At 41.0% G+C, this 20,561-nt stretch overlaps 1 protein-coding gene across 3 annotated transcripts in view; it reads right to left on the bottom strand.

The window, feature by feature from the left end:
- Positions 1-20,312, bottom strand: part of hdac7a (histone deacetylase 7a) — a 38,548-nt gene extending 18,236 nt beyond the window's left edge. The window contains exons 1-3 of one of the 3 annotated variants that reach the window (XM_037272498.1): positions 20,110-20,312; positions 10,902-11,038; positions 10,156-10,230 (exon numbers count right to left, since the gene is read on the bottom strand). The gene's annotated coding sequence lies outside the window, so the exon portion shown is untranslated. The remainder of the gene's footprint in view (positions 1-10,155; positions 10,231-10,901; positions 11,039-20,109) is intronic. The other 2 variants (XM_037272481.1, XM_037272489.1) reach the window with 2 other exon arrangements.
- Positions 20,313-20,561: the final 249 nt, after the last annotated feature.

Raw genomic sequence — 20,561 nt, forward strand, 5'->3', positions numbered from 1 at the left:
GTCGTCAAAAAAAAACGCTGGTCAACAGAATATTTTAAATCAAAGATTGTGAAATACCAAAAATACTAAATCTATTTTTGGCAATGATTTAAAAATGTCTTTCCTTTTTTTTTTTCCAGCATATCAGTTTTTGGACCACTTCCTCTGAAACAGGATAATTTCTGCAATACTACAAACATAAGGGTGTCCATTCTTCATCCTTGGGGTATTTTACAAAGCACATCACAGAAATGAGACTTATTAGAACACTTGGGAACTGTTTGGAAGCCAAATGTCTGCTTTAAAATAATGCTATTAAGCACATGCTGGTGTTACTTCTCCTTCATTGACTACTGTATGCACCAAAACCACACTCAATCCATGTACTGGATCTTCAAGAGGAGAAATAGTCTCTTTAACCACTTGGCAGCCAGGCTTCCCAGTGAGTGGCTACACAATGTCCTTGAGCTTGTAAAATAACTGATAATAACACACTTCCCATGTAGGAAACAGAACTTTAAGTCTAGAAACAACAGTGTAATTGTTCAGTCAGTGACCCTCTGCAACCACATTTATTTTCTCCGCTGTCATTTTTTTCTACCAGGCATTTAAAGCTAAAATGTTCGTATATTCGCTTAAGGACGATATTTGATTACGGTCCATTACACTTTTACATTATGCTAAGAAAAGGAAAATATTCGGATTCTGCCGCAGCTGTGCTGATTGCATTTAAATAGCAGCGTAATCATGTCAATGGAACTTGATGTGACCTATTTGCCTTTAGAAAGGAGTGGGTGAAGTTAAACAAATGAAACAAAATCAAAGAAATAAGCACAAATAATTCCATGGAAGGGAGTAGGGTGGTTGTGATTCTTAAAACTGTCTTATTTGAAAAAGTTCCAGACCTGTGGCACTCAATTTTCCATCGGTCTGTACTGCTATACCACACTTGGGTACAAACGTGATAGTTAGTCACCTTAATGTGACAAGTTAGAATTTAGGATCGGTAAGTGGCCACAGGGTATACAGACCAATGTGGGTTTTGTCACCCTAGAAAATGTTTCGACTCATTTGGGATATAATATAATAAGCAAATATCTTTGGAGCATTTGGCGAATAGTTGAAAAATGCCCAGTGTTCAAATACATCTCATGCAACCTTTTTCTCATCTCACCAAGCATGTTCTACAGATTTAGAAAACCATTCTTATGAATCTGCCCTAAGCGAGACACATCAAGAAATGAGGAATTAATAATTATGGGAATGATTTGCAAGCATGTGTTGGGCATTCATGACGTATTGCAGCATTGTTAAATAACAATCACCCGTCTATTTGTGTTTAGTGAAGATCATAAAGAAAAGATAATGCGACAGAGCAACAAGTTGAGTGTACGTGCATGCTCATCATACTATGATGACACAGCATTCTGGCTCAGTTTCATCCCAACCTCTATTTAGTTCTACATTGGCCCTTGTGATGTTTGAACCGGTTCAGCAGGTAAGACCGAGATAAAGCATTCGCTCTCGCTCTGTCACGATACAATAAAAACAACAAAATGTAAAGACAACAATACAATAACTAAGTGATGGTACAGATTACAAAACAGAACAGAACTATGTCAAAAAGGATAGATATGTGACAAGCTGCAGGTCTGCCAGTCTTGTCAACTCCCGCAAACCGACGAAGGCATCTATTCTGCATCTAGTCAACAACCACCAGGCAGACAATAGAGCTGTGTATTGTGTGATAACTCATCTTACATCATATTTTGCAGTACAGAATATGCAAATATTGAAATCATGACACCTTGCCAAAATGTTACAAAATTATTGAAGAATAGTTTTCAATGTATCCATTTTCAAATATGTAATCAGAACAGGACATGCTGACACATCAGGGAAGACTTGGCACTGATCCATGTCAATCACTCTGAGACCCATGTGTGTGTTCATGTGCTATAAAGGAAGCAGTAGAATGGCACTCTTCATGCTATCTAGCTCACAGGATATTCATTTGTGCGTGTGCACCTAGTTCTAGCGATGCTGATTTTATCTAATCGGCAGGTTCAAGTGGGATCAATTGTGCAAAAAAAAAAGACATACAATGAATGTATGCTTGTTTTTATCATTCTCATTAAAATAAGTCATTTATTTTCTTGTGATGAGCATAATAGTGAAGGGTATGTATCCATTTTCATTTGTAAAATTTAAATGATATTCAGTGTAAAGTAGTATTAAAAAAAAACCTTTATCATTAAATGCCATGAGATCAACAGGAAATGCATACACGGTACAAGCATTTCAAGTAATTTTCATGTGCTTTCTAGATCAATTTTCAAATTTGTTCACCACCTTTCTGCTGCGGCAAATGATATTAATAAACACTTTTAATTTGATGAGGTCCACATACTGTAAATAATAAGATTGACAGGCTTCACAAATGTGAGAATATGCACCATTTTAACATAAACCTTCACACACCAGACATGAAAAAATGAATTGGTCATGCAGTCTCTTTATGCCAATTGAACACAAACTCAGTTAAAAGTGAGGCTATTATTTCTTGAAGTCAAAACAGATGTTTGCAAATGTCTTGTTTTGATTAAACACAATAAATAATCTCTTTTGTAGTCATGAATTATTATAAAAATCAATGAATAATAACTGTTGGGAGTCTGCTATAAGAGGTTTCGGACAATTCTAAGATAAAAAAAAAAGTCTCTAAACGATTACTCAATTAGTTGTCAAATTGATTATATTCAATTTTGACAACTTTTAAAATTCATGCATTTTCAAGAATTTCATGGACCCCTAAGAAGACCATAAAGAAGTCACAATGTGTTTGGCTGGTAAACTGCCAGCAGCACTGGTGTCACACTAACAGCTGGCTCTAAAATTATCCGCCACTCCCCTTTAGTCATCTTTTACAGACTGCCACATCCTCTTTTGTTTTTAACTCCTTCTCATCCTACGTCTTGCTCCAAAACGGTTTAATCATCACAATAACATAATGACAGTATTGTGATTTTCTCATTCAAATGCCATTTAGAATTTAAGTTTAGAGAGAGATTTGGGCATCAGAACAAGAAAACGATGAATGTCCACAGAAGCAGGATATTCGTTTGATAATAATCTCATGTGTCATACTTTGGTCAGTAAGCACAGATCAGACTATGCTCGCCCCCTAATCTTTACAATCCATTCCATTAACAACACGCATGGTAACCGCGGTAACCGGGACGGTGGTGGAGCCGAGCAGGAAGTCAAGTCTATAAAAACACAACAATGAGAGCACCAGGGTGGCTTCCTGTTTGAGAGCTGAGTTTAGATGCACATTTCCTCCCTTTTTTCAGCCCCAGCTGTTGTTGTCATGCCGCTGCCATAGTGCCAGTGAGCTTTTGAATACGCAACCTTCTGATATGCGTCCTTGGCCTCACTGGGGGCAGTTTAAAACAGTCACACAGACACAAACAAAGAAGAGTTTCACCACCAAGTGACTCGGTTAGCTGCAGCTGATTTCAGAGTCCCTGACAGCATCGACATCCTAACGCCCAAATGTTCAGTTCGGATGCTTTTCAACTTTAGGGCTCAGGTTCTGAAATGTTCCTTTGGTCCAGAATTAAATTTGAAATAACATTTGAAAATTAATTTCCTTTGAAAAAAAATCCTCCACAGATGACCTGCACAAATCTATTGAAGGTTCCTTTTGTTATCTCTTTCTTTTGAATAAGCTAGAAAATATGATGTATGGTTTGCAATCATTTTGGGTCACAGTGATGGCTGTGAAAAAATACCTAACAGTCATTTGCTGTGTATTTTCATATCATACCTTTAGTTGCATGAACAGTTATCATCACAGCAGAGCAATGTGGGGGGAAAAGCATTTTCAAGAATTCCGACTGTGGGAAAACGGAGGGTTTAAATGACCTTATATAATTTCAATATTTAGGTTGGCAACATTCCAATTAGCCCTTGTAAGAATGAAAGAGAAGATGTGGGTCATTGCAGCTGACTGCAGCTGGTTTTACAATGCAACATGTGCACATTTTAGAATTTGCAGGCAGATGCTTTGCAGAGACCACCTGTTCATGAAAAATCAGAAACGTCTGCATTGAACCTTAGAACGAGTTCGTCCTTCCCTCGGCTGACCAAAACTAGCTTCTCTCAAGCTTCATTACCTGTCTAGCAAGGTAAAAGACAAATAAGGCCTAATTAGTGAAAAAGTACAAGGAGTCCACACACGCGGTTGCTTAACGAGTCTTGCGCAATACAGGATCTCTATGAATAGTCTAGTAGTGGAAGTGAATGTCACATGCTCTTTAAGCTGGAGCGCTCAGTTCTTAGAACTAAATAACTTTGCAAAGAGGTGCTAAAAATCTGATTTGAGTAAGTAGTTGCATAAGTTTGACCGCGGAAGTGAATATTTGTATTTCTATTGTTTCCTGTCAGAGAAATTGTCATATAATTCAAACTAATCTAAAGTCGACCAGTTTGCTCAAAGTGATTATATAGCGAGGTGATATGCTGGCTTGTAATAAGGAGAACAGCCACCACAGTTTTGTCTGTTAGTTGTCTACACAGTATTGGTGGACCAGCCTGGACAGTGGACACCCCTCAAGTTGTGCTAGAATTGAATTACCCTTGGAAATATTTTTCATAACTTCATATAAAATAACAAAGACATGTATTCCACACCAGTAGAAACAATACATAACTCTGGAGCATTAAGTTCCTGCTGCTAATACAAGAAACTGCCTCCGTCAGAGCCTCCAGGTGTTGACCGGGGATTGACAAATGACACTTTACGCTATCTTCTGTTCAGACATCACACGCGGTCAAGTGGTACACTCACAGCCATGACGACACTGTCAGCTCTGCTTGCTGTCTGTAACACAACACTGTACACTGTCCACCTGATAGTCAACTTAAACCAGCAGAGACAGACAGCCAGACAGACATTTGACACATTTTTACTGCTGCTGTTTATTTGCCCAGGGAATTATGTAAAGCCAAACAACAATTACACAAAACCAATTAGAGTATGTTAACACATACCATGCTGCTTCAAAACTAGCACCAAATTGATTTTTGTGTGGAAGACAAAAAAATAGAGCCGTCTTATTTTTGAGTCACTGAATGTTTCATTGAAAATATGGGACAGGTCAGTTTATCCTTCATTTCTAAGTTAATGGTAACATTTCATTTTTTTCCAGCTACAATACAGTTCTCAGTGGAATGCGGGGAAACCAAAATACCTAGGTTAATATTAAAGCCCCCACTCTTCGATGTAACTTCCTGTTAATTTCTGTCTAACGTAAAATCGTTATCAGATTTACAACAGGGCATTAAGTGAAACTTCCGTTGGCCTAGGTAAACCCTACATTAAAAATCATGACTAAGTCTCCTTAATCTATGTCCACAGCTCTTTCTTGAGCTTCATTGCTCTCTCCCCTCCACATCAAACAAATTCTACACATTACACAACGCAGATAAAGCCACTCGACTCAGCAGCCAACACTAAGGATAACCCCGCTTTATCTTTTGACACACTCACAGACAGCACAGATGGGCAACCTTTATCATAACCAACCTAAAATACCCATGTCCAAGAAACAAATGTTGTGTTTCTTAATTGTGGTTCAATTGGTTATTGATAAAAGGCTGATCGCTGGAATGTTGAAGCCAAAACTATTCCTTTCAAATCATCATATGCTCAACCAACCCCTCCTGAAGGTGTTTCAGATAAGCACGGTGTTATGAATTAACCTATCATATTAGCTACTCAGCTACCCAGCATTGCCTGGCCCAGTTTGATTTAACTCCATCAGCCCTAAATACTGGAGATATAAAATAAATATCATAAGCAGAGTGTTTCTTTAATTTAAATGATTTTATTTAATGCCCGACAAAAAAATAGACGATAGATTACTTTCACAGTACAACTTTTTTCTAGTGAAGTGATGATGAACAACACATGAATACTCACGGTACTCACTCACATTTATTCCAGGTCCAAAGGGTCTGGACAATTCATTCATTAGCCTTTGAACTTTACCAATGTTGTCATATTTATGTATACTGAACATTCTGTCCAGTTTTGAGTGTCTTAGTCAATGTTGGCAGTAGCTACGGTCTCTTAGCAACTTTGAGATGACAACGATGGGACAGCTTTTGTTCCCTGTTGTTAAGTGTCCCTCCATATTACTTGTGCTTTGTGTTGACATTTAGGGCCTTCCTCTGCCTATTTTAGACCTTGGTGTAATCGTAGACGATTTTCTATTGTTTTGCATTCTGTGATATATTGATTTGCTGCTAAGCAAATACTGTATGAAAACATGCATTGTAGACAACAACAGGAGCGTCACGGATGGTAAATTTCAATGATTGATATTGGGATCCAACATTAACAAAAAAAATAAACCGACGCATTGAAGTGGTGCAGTGCTGTGCCAAAACATTTGTAAAGCATTATCATCAAAGCGTCATATAAAACAAAACAAAATCACTAAAAGGATCATGGGAAAAGGCTTTGAACTTGTTAGGGGCGCTGCAAATGTATGTAGAAATAAACACAAGAACCTGAGGAAATGTTTCTAACTAATTACTCAATGTATTTGCTCTGATTTGATGAAATGATACGGTTGTGCGTTGAATGATGTCTACAGGCCCTTTAGGCATAATCGTGCGATTCTGCTATATCTATCAACACATGTGTCTCTTGCTGTTCTTAATAGCAGCAAGCTCGTCTTTTATCCGCCTCTCTGTGAAAGTTGCTCCTGAAGTTGGGGAGCACATTGGCCACTCACCTGAATTTTCCACTCATTTTCATTACTGATGAATAATGATGGCTATTGAGCCCTGGTACTAAAGTGCCTGCGGACTTAATTTTTAAAAAAAACGGCATATCGATCCTTAACGGTACTGTCAATGGTCGTGGAGAAATTGCTATTATTCATAACTATTTTTCAATTTACTCAGAGTATATGAATACCATTTTGCACCTTTTACATCTGTGATCACAACATTCCTAGAAATTCAAACATCCCAACACTGGTGAGATATCTTTGAAAGGGGCCCACGGGCTACTTATGTGGTCCTTGGGAGCGACCTGGTGCTCACAGGCACCAAATTGGTGACACCCGAGTTAAAAAAGTGGCCCTAAACGATTCGATGTCGATAAATTTGATGATTGATTAATATAGTCAATTAATCACAGAATTTTGACGCCTCTACTTCACATCATACCATATATTAACCGTTCCGGGCAGGCTCCAAATGCTGTACTCAAACACAAGACTGGCACACTCAAGAATCGGTGGCCCCTTGGAGAGTATAATAGACATTACCCCGGGCATATCAAGTGATTTCATGCACCTTGAGGTAGCACAATCGAGCCGTTTGTTCGGCGGGTCAAAAATAGCTGTCTACTGTTACAGCCATTACCAGACCTAGCCCTGCAAGATTTTTGCACACACAAAGCCCAAGGGAGGTAGTGGCACCAAATGACCAGCAAAGGTTAACGAGCCCCCTGTGGACACTGCAAAAGTTGAACGATTCTGCCTCAGGTTTGATGACTTCAAAAGGCAGAAAGCAACACGTAATTTTAAAACAAGTAAAGGGCAGCTCAAAACTGTCGAAAAGTTTATAAGCCGCTGTGGTAGTCTTTACCAGATGAGCCTGAAGACTTAAACAATACTTTGGTCAGCTGACTCGGACTGTGTGAAAACCACGATTGGGGAAAAAAGAAACATGAGCGCCACCAAAACTATATCAATTGTGCCTGTTTTTATCGCTGTCCCAAGTTTCTCCTGAACCAAACATGCGCATCTACAAGTGGAGAGATATACAGTATGTGGATAGAGAGAACATACTATGCATCCGCCCACAAAATATGAACTGATTTAAGTCATACTTTCCTTTGTTACAGGATCGCAGCAAGAATTTTAAATCTCTTTGTGGACATTCCAGGGACAGGAGTGACTGGTTCTTAAATAAATCTCATTGTATTGTACGTATATGTGCACAGTGGGACTCAGCATTTTGTTTCTGATCGTAGATAGTACTGAAAATTATTTCTGAGTCTGACTAAAGCTACTTCTGTCAAGCGCAAAGCATGAGGTGTGTGTTTATAAGCAGAATTCAGCATAAAACTACTGGGCTGAGGGTGTGGCATGGCAAAGGCAGAATTCTGAAAAATCTGGATACTTGCAGTACTAAACGGAAAATGCAATACACAAAGTTGCAAATTATGGGCACGAGCGTATAGAAAATGGGATGGATAGTTTTAGAGTCATTATGTAAAAGCTAAATAACTGATGAACATAATAATTAGGTTGTTCTGGAACTCCAAAAATGTTTGGTGCAGCACTGATTGAGGAATGTTTTTTTTTTTTTGCATCACTATGTCGTTAATTGAACACATACAAATCTTAATGTCCTAGTCCATGAATGTGTATGTGCGTGTAGATAGATAGATAGATAGATAGATAGATAGATAGATAGATAGATAGATAGATAGATAGATAGATAGATAGATAGATAGATAGATAGATAGATAGATAGATAGATAGATAGATAGATAGATAGATAGATAGATAGATAGATAGATAGATAGATAGACAGATAGATAGACAGATAGAAACCCTGTTAATCTAGGAAATGCAAAAAACTGCACTTCCATAAAGAACGGATGTGTGACGTACGTAGGGTTTCACATTTTTTTGCATGTGACTCGACTGTTGTAACCTTATGACTTAACTATTCAAACAATGGACTGTGTAAGGAAAATTAATTCAAGTGGGAGACAATGGTGAAAGAGCCAGTGTCAATTGCACTGTGTGGATTGCACACATGTAACCAGATGCTGTAAGGCATGGCCATGACTTCACTGACTTTTTCCACGGGAGCACACATGCACACGCACACACAGGCAGTGCCGTGTAGGGTTAGCAATTGTCGCAGGCTGGCACAGAACGAGCCATGGCGCCTTTATTGGGGCAGAGGTCCATTGTGATCTTACACAGTGCGATCACACAGGCATGTATGTGCCTCTCGGAGCAGAACACACAAAGGAACAAAACAGCTGGCTAACTGGTTTGAGATGGGGCGGAGCAAAACATTTTGATCTGAGACATGCATGGTTACAAACAGATGTTACAAACCTCCAAAGTTGAACACCTCAAATTTGGAGTTCAAGTAAAATTTTCTACAAATTCTGTATGTTTCAAAGTCAAACAATACTTGAGGTTCAAACAATCATCAGACACCACAGCAAATCACAAGAGATGAGCTTATTGATCAATTTTTTGGGGTGTTTTAGGTGATGCCACTGGAGAACCAGTCATGGCAAATGAGGCAAAGCAAAAAAATAACACAACTGGTCAGAGAACTGCAAATTTATGAATTAAATATAACCTATAATTGTGTGTTTAATTTAACTAGAGGTGTGGTATGTTACTTTATTTTAGTTTTAGTTTTTGCCCTGTAATTGAGTCATTACTAGTCCAGGTTGTTGTCTGCCTTCAACCCCTGAACAGGATGAAAAGTATAGAAAGTGGATGGATAGTTTTATCACACTATAGTTAACTTCTCTGTATGCTTGTGTAACGACAAATGCAAAACATTTGTTAAAACGTTGCATATTGAGTTAGTCATGAAAACAACAACTGGAAGTTATCAAGCATCACAGAAAACATGTTCAGCTGGAGGTTCCACTGTATTTTGGGTTTATAATCTGCATCATGTAAAAAAATATTTAAAAAAATTATAATAGCAACAAAGGGAAATTTGGAACGCAGTAAAGCGTGACACATTCTTGTGCTCACAATAGATCACAGATAGGATCACAAGACTGCACATACAAAAATGAAAAAGACAACATCATGGAATTTGTCTTTCCAAGTAGGCCAACACCTGTTCTGTGCTTTTACTGCCGTTCCGTCACAATCTAACGATTTAGATCATTGTGCATGCTGGAAAAAGTGCTGTCACCACAGGCGTGTGGAGACTATAAGCAATGTGTGAGCTGTTAAAAAAAACAACTTATGAGGACAAGATGTCATCCTGAGGGGAGTTACTGGTGTCATCTTTGAACATGAATATTTCAACGATGACAGTTCTAGCTCATTTTTCATGAGTTCAGGTGAAACATTGCAGGCATCAGTGTTATGAACTTACCTGGCACCGGATGAAATATACTGGATTGCTCCTTTTTTATATCTTTTGGGTGTTTGTATTAGGTGCTGATTCCATCTGTAGAGAAAAACACGGGATACAAGGTGAAAGGTAGATCAACTCAGAGAAGGAATATTAAAATGTCAGCGATGTCATTCACTCCTTTGGCCAGTTTAAAAAAAAACAAATCATGAGAAGTTGCTGCAAAGCTGACAGGCAGCCAACAAAGGTATTTGAAAGTTTATGAGGTGTTGTTATGCTCCCCATTATACAACTTGGTAGACAATGAAAGTCTAATATTTAACTTGCCATACATGAGTGAATGAATTTCACAAAGTCTGTGGAGGCTTGGCCAACAGAAGGAAAGTTGCTTCACGTGCACACAAAACTAAGCGCTGATGGGAAGGCGAGAAGTGGAGGGGTGCTTCTAAACGCTTTATACAAAATAAAAAGAAATGCATCCGTCAGAGCGACTTATGCGTTGCAGTGTTTTTAGAAACATTGCTTTGAAGTGACAAGTGACTGAGTAATCTTAACTCTCTAAAAGCTGGAATATTCTTTGGGTTTTTTCTGTAAAGCTATAAAAACTACACATAAACATGTCATTGAATGTCTGAAACTGCAGCGGGTGAAAACACCTGTTCAACACCTCGCTTTTAAAACAGCGTTGCAACTCCAAAAAGTACCACACCGTGCAAAGGGAAAAATAGGCGAGCAAACTTCCAGCTGTTGGTGCATCAGTCCCCTACCTTGGAAGACAATGTTCGACCCACGTGGATTCAAAATTCGTTGAGATAAATCCAGCGAACGTCCAACTCACGTCTCGACATCCGAATTTGAAGCGGAGGTGGCGGTGCGGTGGTCAGCAGCAGGCTTTACAGCAGCGCTGAGGAGGAGGAAGAAAAGAGAGTTGTCGCGGAGAAGTTGCTGAAAGAAAGTCCGGCCCCCCCACCCCTCTAGTCCGCCCTCTAGTCCTCCTCCTCCTCCTCCGCCGTCGCTCCTCTGCTGACAGAAATAGCAAGCGAGCAAGGCGGGCCCCACCAAAAATAGCCTCCTTGAACCTGGATTATTGTTTTTTTTTTCATTCAATCCACGCTGCAGCCAATCAGCGTCTACCACCATGTGCCATGAATTGAGATATTGTGCAATTGTGTATCATAAACGTCATCATTATCATGAACATAAAGGTGAGCGCATAGTTTACCAACGGAACCAACTCTGTGGCTCCATCTACTGTCAGTCAAATTCACACCCAACAGCTGGATAAAAAAGGTCAGGACCTCAAGGCTCTTTTGTCTGCAAGACTGGTGGAGGCCCCCTGTAAAATGCTTGGACTCCCCCACAGATGACGGGTATTTTACATTCTTATTTCATGAAATTGTTTTCAACATTTCTACCTGTCCTCTGTATTAATTCTCGATGAATTCAGCTCGTCGTATAGTCCCCCACACAGCTTGAATCAATGTTGACATTTCTCGTAGTTGCTCGGTTTAGAAAAGGCACTAAATTAAACACCCCCTTCCAGTCATCGCTATTTCACAAGCTGTGACTGCAGTGTTTCACCATGATTTATGCTGGAACAAACTTTATATGTCACCTAATAAAGCTGTTTTTTGCAATGACTTGTAATGCTGAGATAATCTGATGCAGGCTTCTTTGTCACAGTTGACAAAAACTTTATGCTGATACAAACTTTCAACACTACATCAGAGATGTTTGTGCAACTCATTTTGGATCATTTACTGTTATCATTGATTAGTTCCAGTGAAAGTAAATCTAGAGCGGTGCAGTCAAACCTCGGTTTTCGACCACAATCCGTTCCAGAAGGCGGTTCGAGAAGTGAATCGGTCGAATTCCGAATCTATTTTTCCCATAACAAATAATGGAAATTTTTTTTATGAGTTCTAAGACTAAAAAAGACACCTTTTTTAAGCATTTTTTTTTAATTTGCGCATTTTTGTCAGATCGCGCAACTGCAGCGCACCGCCGAACGCGCAACCGTAGCGCGCCGCCGACCGCGCAACTGCACCGCGCTGGTCGCATTAGTGTGACAGAGCCGTCGCTGAAATTTAGAAAATATTTTTAAAGTCCTGATGTGCTTTCCAAAATTTAAGTGGACCTCAGTGCGCAGGGAGCTTAATTTTGTCCGATCGCGCAACTGCAACGCACCGCCGAACGCGCAACTCTAGCGCGCCACCGACCGCGCGCAACTGCACCACGCTGGCCGCATTATTGTGACAGAGCCGTCGCTGAAATTGAGAAAATATTTTTAAAGTCCTGATGTACTTTCCAAAATGTAAGTGGACCTCAGTGCGCAGGGATCTTAATTTGGTCCGATCGCGCAACTGCAGCGCGCCGGGCGCTCACTGTCGCATTGCCTATGGAGCGTCTTTGTGTTTTAGGATGGCTTTACTGCTTCCACTTGCTTTCTTTGGAGGCATGATTAGGGGTTAATACAATCCTCAAAGTAACGAAAATACAATAACGAACGGAGTCAGTCGGCATCCGGGCCGCGCGGTCGGGTTTTCTCGGGTCCTTTCGGCTCATCTCGCGAGGTTCGACCTTCGAATTTTGTTCGACAACCGAAGCAAAAAATCTTAGATTTTTCGTTCAAATTCCGATTTGTTTGAGAACCGGGACGTTCGAAAATCGAGGTTTGACTGTAAAGCCAAGAAATCATTCTATAGTCTTCCTTTTGCATTACGCGTCTTTTCATCGCTTCTCGTTTTTTCCCCCTTAATCATATCAGAAATATTTTTTTTCAGTCATTCAGCGCAATTTAAGTGAGTTTCCCCCACATTTCTCAATGTTGGCCCCACTTTAAACAGATTCATTGTTTCCACAAAACAAAACCATTTATGTGCCTGTCATCTTATTTTCCAACCTAAGCGTATGCGGGCTCACCGAACGATGCATCAGAGCAATATTGAAACCAAATGACGCGTATATATCGATGTCACTAGGGGCTCCGCCATCCGCTTTCTCGGCTTCAGGTGTCTGTGCAGAGGGGGAACCTTTCTCAGAAGACCCCCCCTCCCCCCCCCCCCCCCCCCCCCCCCCCCCCCCCCCCCCCCCCCGCGTGGGTGTACGCCGCTACATGCTCGGCGTGCATAAGTGTGCAAGTGTCTAAGCGCAGACCATTCAATGACACAATCTACCATGAAGTCTGAATCACATCCGGTTTCAAGCTGAAAATAACAAAACCACATGGTGACAGAAAAGTAGTGCAGCAAGCAAACCGCCCACAGAGAGAGCGAGAGATACTCTATATACACACACACATACACACTGCAACTAAGTTCCCATTTTCCACGAACATCAATTTTATGAATTTCCTTTACAGATGTAATGCACCTTATTTTTGGCATATTTAATAATAAAATATGTAATAAGCTCCTCCATAAGACCTGTGAGTTAAACATTATTGTACAGACTGTAAATCGTCTGCTTGGGAAAATTTGTCTAAATTCAAAGAATAAGAGCACGTCTCAAAGTTTGTCTTTTGCTACCCCTGCACATACGTTGACTTCAAATTGTGTGAACCAGATCGTGAGTGGCATCATTCTATTGGCCAATTTGGGGCAGGATGTGGTCAAATGTTTTGTAAATGTCACCTCCCATCTACTCCAACAAGCCTTTTAATAGAATAAGTGAGCCTAAACAACTGCTAGCAAATTAAAACAATATACACTTGTTAAATGACATTAGGAGACAACCACAATCTCATCACTGTTACTTGGTTTTAATGAACTAAATGCAGAAAACTTTGGATAATGATCTCAATTTCCAGTTTCATGTCGCATGGGAAGTAAGTGGATGACCCTCATTTCCACTTTTCAGAAACAAAATTGCTGGTACAAACCGCCTCTGTCCGTGAAATAAAATTATAATGCCCGATGCGTAGGAAGGATAAGGGCAAGATTGTACAGAGGAGACAGAGACCGTCAAAGCATTGAGATGTAGTGATGAGTGTAGGGGTAGAGGGTGGAAGAAAGAAATGAAGAGCAGGGGGGAAAAAAACGGAGGGAGGTTGAGAGCACTATAATAATGTTTGGCCTTGGCCTGCCAGCGGGGTCCTTCCCCTTAAGAAGCCAACAGGAATGTAAAGAATGCTGCTGAAAAGAAAAGTAGAGGACCGAGTGCAGGGGGAGTGATAGAATGGGCATGTTGATATGAAAGAAACAAAGTGGAGGAAGGTGGAAACAGGTTGAGAAGAAGGAAGTGCATGGAGAATATTATTTTTCAAATGGAGGAGATAGGAAATCTGAACACCTGTGTTTCTTTTTTGCAGTATGATGAATGACTTTCAGGGTGTGGTCAGAACAACTCAAAGCATTTTTGACCATGCTTGTTCTTTGGTGCACTGAGAAAGTCACTCTGCAATAGCCACCGAAAAACTCCTTGCTCAGCACTAAACACGCCCGAAATTCTCATACTCGTCATTTGATGATCATGAGATATGGTGCTTGAGTATAAATCGCTAAAGACCCCGAGCAGTCAGCAGGATGTCACATGATAAAAAAAGATGAACACAAAGAAGTTCTCCATATTTGTGTTCGTCATAAATTATGAAACAGACATATATGTGGAACAGCCTAAATCAAATCGCCCTATGACCAAACAATTTGGAATGATATCATTATAAAATACCCCCAAGGGCATTGTCAGATAAACTATTTTGGAATTTCTTCTTCCTTCCTTTGTGGTGTCTTAGCGACACTATTTTCAAAAGATGGACCAACCTCAATGGACCAAGTGTGAATTTGGAAAAATAATCTGAAGAGGAAAAGCATCCCGGAGGAGATTGTGTTCTAGGCCAGCTCCACTGTAGGTCAAGTGATTCAAATCTGCACTAACCTCTGCACACACAGACATCTATTCATTCCAACTGGCAACAATTTACATTAACTTTAGTGCGTGGGAGGGGCCACCCAAACACAAGCCGCACTGGAACAGAACATGCAAATCCCGCAGAAGAGAAAGCAGGGGACACATATGAGGTACAGGGGGTGATATTGAGCAATTTACAAGCTCTTTTGGACGAAACACTTTGATCTGAGACTAAGTGAGGTCAACCCCGGCGACAGCACTCACCAAGTCATTATGACCCACAACAACCTCAGGATGTTTGGAGTTGCGGCAAGTTGTTCACAAACCATAGCGACCGCAAGACTATCCCAAGGATATCAAGCGCCCGCACAAGTACACTCACACAAAACAAGTTGAAAGTCTCACAATGTGTGTGCGTGTGTGTGTGTGTGCGTGCGTGCGTGCGTGTGTAGGAAAAACCCATGCTCGCCAAATATAGCTCTCCGCTTTCGTTAGCCATCATTCACCGCCAGTTCATCGCTCTCTCCACATTGCTGTAAACAATCAGCTGGGGGAAAAAAACAGCAGAGAATGTTCCCATCCGGCAACCATCACCTACTAAAAAATCAAAGACAAGGATGAAAGAATTGAGTCTAGAAATAAGGGCTGCTCTCATAATGAATGTTGGCAGATTCCCAGTAAAAGGTAATTTAATCGAATAATTTCAAATTCATGGTCTGTAGAAGATCTTGTGACAATGTATTCGGTATCTGTTATTTAGTTGCTTAAACAAGTTTGCTGTATCTGAAAGTTGGGCTTAGGGTTTATGAAATTTATTTTAAGAAGCCCCCAAACGTTTACGAGAAATAAATTGTGGGACAATAAAAATGAGAATTTCCGTAAACTCTTAAATCTTTGCGGGAAAGACCATTTTTATATTACCAAAACTTAAAATATATTGTTTCGCAACTTAAAATGTTATCAAAGTTTGTTGAATTTTGACTTCACTCAACTTTTTTTAAACAGTGTTAGTATGTATGTATGTATGTATGTTTGTACGTATGTATGTTTGTACGTACGTATGTATGTACGTACGTATGTATGTATGTATGTATGTATGTACGTATGTATGTATGTATGTATGTATGTATGTATGTATGTATGTATGTATGTATGTATGTATGTATGTATGTATGTATGTATGTACGTACGTATGTATGTATGTATGTATGTATGTATGTATGGTCCAAATTGTTCAGATTCTTTTTCCATGTAACGTCTCTTGCCACTTGTTGCTAGGCAGAATTCAGAGGGCCCAATCCTACCTGTTTCATACTCCAAAGGAAATAATTTGTAAAAAGAAAATGTCAGCCAAGCCCACTAGACTCTTTGAATGAATAATCAGGGGCTGAAGGTTCATTTTTAAATACACATAAGACAGTCGAATCTCTAATGTAGTGTAGTATTTTAAAGAAACAAATATAGTATGTTGTATTGATGTCTTGCACTTTATGTAAAGCAATGGACACAGTTTTTTGTACTGTTCGTATGGCATGCGGTCTATGATTGTATTTTTCCACCGCGAGCGGGACGCTACAGAGCGAGTGCACGCCGTCTGCCTGCCCGAGATAAGATACGCTTACTTTGTTGTCCCAGCGAGGAAATTTATCTTGGCCGCTAAAGTGATTTGCCGCAACAAGCCGCAGCGCGGGAAGCGCTAGAAGTATGGCACGGCCACCTTAGCCCGCTGCATAAAGGGACACCAAGTGCACATTACGTCCGTCGGTTTCTGTCACTGATGATTGATGACAGTAGAGTTTCTCAGCTTGTGTTTTCACTGGTGTTGGCAGTGAAAGGCTACACCTCGCCTCTCTGCCGTGCCCTCTGCGCGACATTAAGAGGCAGAACGAGAGTGCGTAAGAGGGAGACAGATGGGCTTTCCTCGCAGGATATCCTGTTCTAAGTAGAGCTGCTGGGCCCACTCTGACCTGCTCACCCCTCTTGACCCGTGACCTGCTCAGAGTTTACGCTCACATCTTCAATGATTCCTAATCGCTTCAAATCTCATTTTCTTGTGATTCAGCAATAGCCCTTTGTGATTTTCTCTCTTCTATCAGTCAGGTTTATTTCACTGGGCAGCGTGTTTTTCCGCTTTGCCTTTGTCCAAGTCTTCCTTCTCTTTGTATCCTCCATACTATTTTTGTCATTTCCAGCCCACCATAAACAAAACTATCTTTAAAGCATAGTTTTACTTTTAGTTATTTACATATATGAAGGATAAGCAGTGCAGAGAATGGACGGATGGATGAAGTATTAGTAGAGTGAAAAAGGTCACTTAGCATTGTGTATTAACAGAACATAAACTACAATACCTGAAAGACTGACTTTATTTCTGTGCGGCAATAGATTAATATTGAACAGGACTTCAGAGCAAGCAAACAAACAAACAAACAAACAAGCAAACAAACAAACAAACAAACAAAAAACAAACAAACCAAGAAGTGATTGTTTTTGCTTTGTTCTTAGTAGAAAGTGTCATAAAAAGAAAAGACGAGGAGTGGATACGGTACAAGCATGGACTTTCTGTTGTGCCGTGATTGCAACCACGATTCTGGATTCCCCACCGCGCTTGTCACTTCGCTGTCGGATTGGCTGCATGTCACTGTCTAACAGCTGTGTAACTATTCGTCCTCGGAGGTGAGAAGTCGGGCCAAAAGAAATTCAACATGTTTGAGGTTGGACGTACGCCCGAGTGGCCAAGCATAGTCTGAGCACCACACACGGCAGAATTATCTGCTAAGATTATCTTTGAAGCCATTATGCGAATCGGGTTTACCCACGATTGTCGGAACGGGAGAATCGGGACTAAAATCATTCAGATTATCTTGACTGTGAACCGGACTTTAGTTTCACAGTAGAATGACATTTCATTTCGTTAGATTTTGTTAAAGCACTCATTTTTCTTACTCACATTTTTTTTTTTTTTAATACTACTTCCCCAATATCCAAAACTGTTGAGAGAACAAGAAGTGCACAAAAGAAAAGTCCTAGACACCCTTTGTCTCTTCCACATCGTCTTCTTGTCAGCTTCTGTCCCTCTCTCCCACCCGACCCTCCCCCCTGGGTGTTACTGGAATTCATTAAGTGATGAATGGTTGTTTGTGTTTTTTTTAAGCTCAACAGCGCCCACCCCGACCTGCGTGGCCATAGCAGAAGATAACCAAACATTTGCCATGATTAGGGGAATAATTAGCCAATCATCCTTTGACCTGCTGGCTAACCCAGAGGTCAAAGTGACACAGGGTTTGCTGGTTCCCAGGTGGCTTACCATCCGGCAGATTAGCAAAGTAATATAGCGGCATTCTTGTATGCAGACAGGTGACACAAACAACCCCAGTGTGTGCGTGCGTGCGTGCGTGCGTGCGTGCGTGCATGCGTGCATGCGTGTGGAGTGGGCTGGCGGTGGGTTGCATTTAAGTGTGCACACATATGGGGAAGTGATAATGATCCCAGTGGACCCAGCACAGGGTTTGCTCAGATAGGCTGCAGTCGAAATCTACACTTCCTGCTTCCTGTGGTGAGAGGAAGTGCTGCCATCGCTGTCTCTTATCACTGGTTACAGAGCCAACGCATCAGGAGGAAGACCAAGAGGGAGGGAGGGAGGGAGCGAGGGATACGAGAGGGAGGGCGGTCAAGCAGCCTTGATAAATGAAAATTAGCTAAATAGTGAGATCACATGACTCCACACCAATAATTGATAAGATTCCAATTGATAATTCAAGAATGAGGATGGTCACTGATGACAGGACAATGTGAAAATTAAAATAGCAGTTATTAGCCACCAATTGAATCGCGCTGCTGTAATCCATCCGATTTCTAAAGCGCTTATCCTCACAAGGGTCGTAGTCGATTGATTTGATTAACAATTGTCAATTGATTAATTTATTATCACAGCTTTACATTTGCTAATTAAGTAGTGGCGCTATTAAAAGGTAGATTAAAGTCCACACTGAAAGCCCAAGTACCAAATGGTCGGAGTATGACACGGGAAAAGGTAGTACAGTTCGACCGATGGAAATTTGTCAACATCAAGTTGATCAGTGAGATGCCTCGTAAGTTCCGTGAAGTGGAAAGAGTCCTTTTTTTTCAGTGACTGTATGTTACATGCTGGCTAACAGACAACAGGTGCAAAGCAAGATTGAGCAAGGTTTGCAGGTTGCAATCCAAATGTGTCCAGATGCACCTGATGAAGGGACAATGGTGGGAGAGAGTGAGGGAGAGGGAGGGAGGGGCAGAGGGGGACAGATTTTTGGGCTCAGGGTGAGGAAGCTTTGAGCTAGGATTGTCCCAGATGGACACAATCCGCTCCCTCCCTTTATAAACAGCCTCTGGCTTCTCGTCATTTCCCACTTCTAGCAAGAAGAACAGAAAACATTTTTGCAAGGCTTCAAACAAATACTAGCATAAATGCATTGTTTTCTGTTTTTCTCAGGACCCATTTGACCCCTTCGTTCCCCCCCCCCCCCCACACACACACATTGCTCGTCTAATTTCTGCCATTTCCAAAGTAAACACACCACTAAATATTGAGCTGACTCAGTTCCACTGTGGGTGGCTCTGTTTCCAATTTTCTCACCACCTCGGCCACCCTAATACCTCTTAGAAGAAAGGGGTGGGGGGTGGGGGGGCAATGTGTACAACAAACAAAAAAGTGACAAAGCAGGCATGCAGTCTTAAATGTGAGCATGTGGCGACCGGGTATGAAACCAAGCATTCTTCTCCCACTACTTTTGAGGCTCTTAAATAGTTACTGTTTTTCCTTCCTTTCTTTCTCTTTTGGAGAGCGTGGGAGCGCCCTCAGAGCTCTGTGGATAAAACCACAGGGCTCAAAACAACAGGAGGAAGCCAGTAACTTGAGTAACTTTGACCGGGGTAGAGAGAGGGAGAGACTGTGGGGTGGGGTGAGAGGCAACACACGAATGAAGGGGAGAAGACGAGTGAAAGATGCCAGGGGTGTATATAGACGCCTTTGACCAAAAAAAGATGTCAGTTGAGCTCTGCCAAGTGGAAGACGCCAAACAAACTGTTGCATTAAAATGGTCTCCACCCAAAACACACTCAAGGTCAATCGCTGTCCAGTTGCCTTACCAGTGTGTGGTGCGGTCATTCAACATGAAGGTCCCATCAGTCCGTATCCCAGTACACTTCAGTCCATGGAGCTCCTCAGAGGTGAGAAGGGACACCCAAACTATACACATATACATGTATTGTACATATATGCACACGTGCACGGCATCAGTCCTCTCTGTCCAAATGTTGAGAAAGTAAGGGGCTGCAACAAAAGGCAGTAAGAGGGAGGGAGAAATTGAGGTAGAGCAAGAGAAAGAGAGAATGCGATTAACCCCACAGAGTGGACTTGTGGACTCTCTCACTTTCTCTTACACACACACACACACACACACACACACACACAGACAGATGTTGTGTCAGAGTATCACTAACACAGGCTGTGTGCGTCTGACCGGCATGTGCGTTAAGGTAGAAGAGCAGAGATGAGGGGGGTGGAAAACACAATTGATGGAAATACTGGAGAGAAGAAA

This window comes from Syngnathus acus, chromosome 2 (genome assembly GCF_901709675.1).
Source record: "Syngnathus acus chromosome 2, fSynAcu1.2, whole genome shotgun sequence".
NCBI classification, from domain to species: Eukaryota; Metazoa; Chordata; class Actinopteri; order Syngnathiformes; family Syngnathidae; genus Syngnathus; species Syngnathus acus.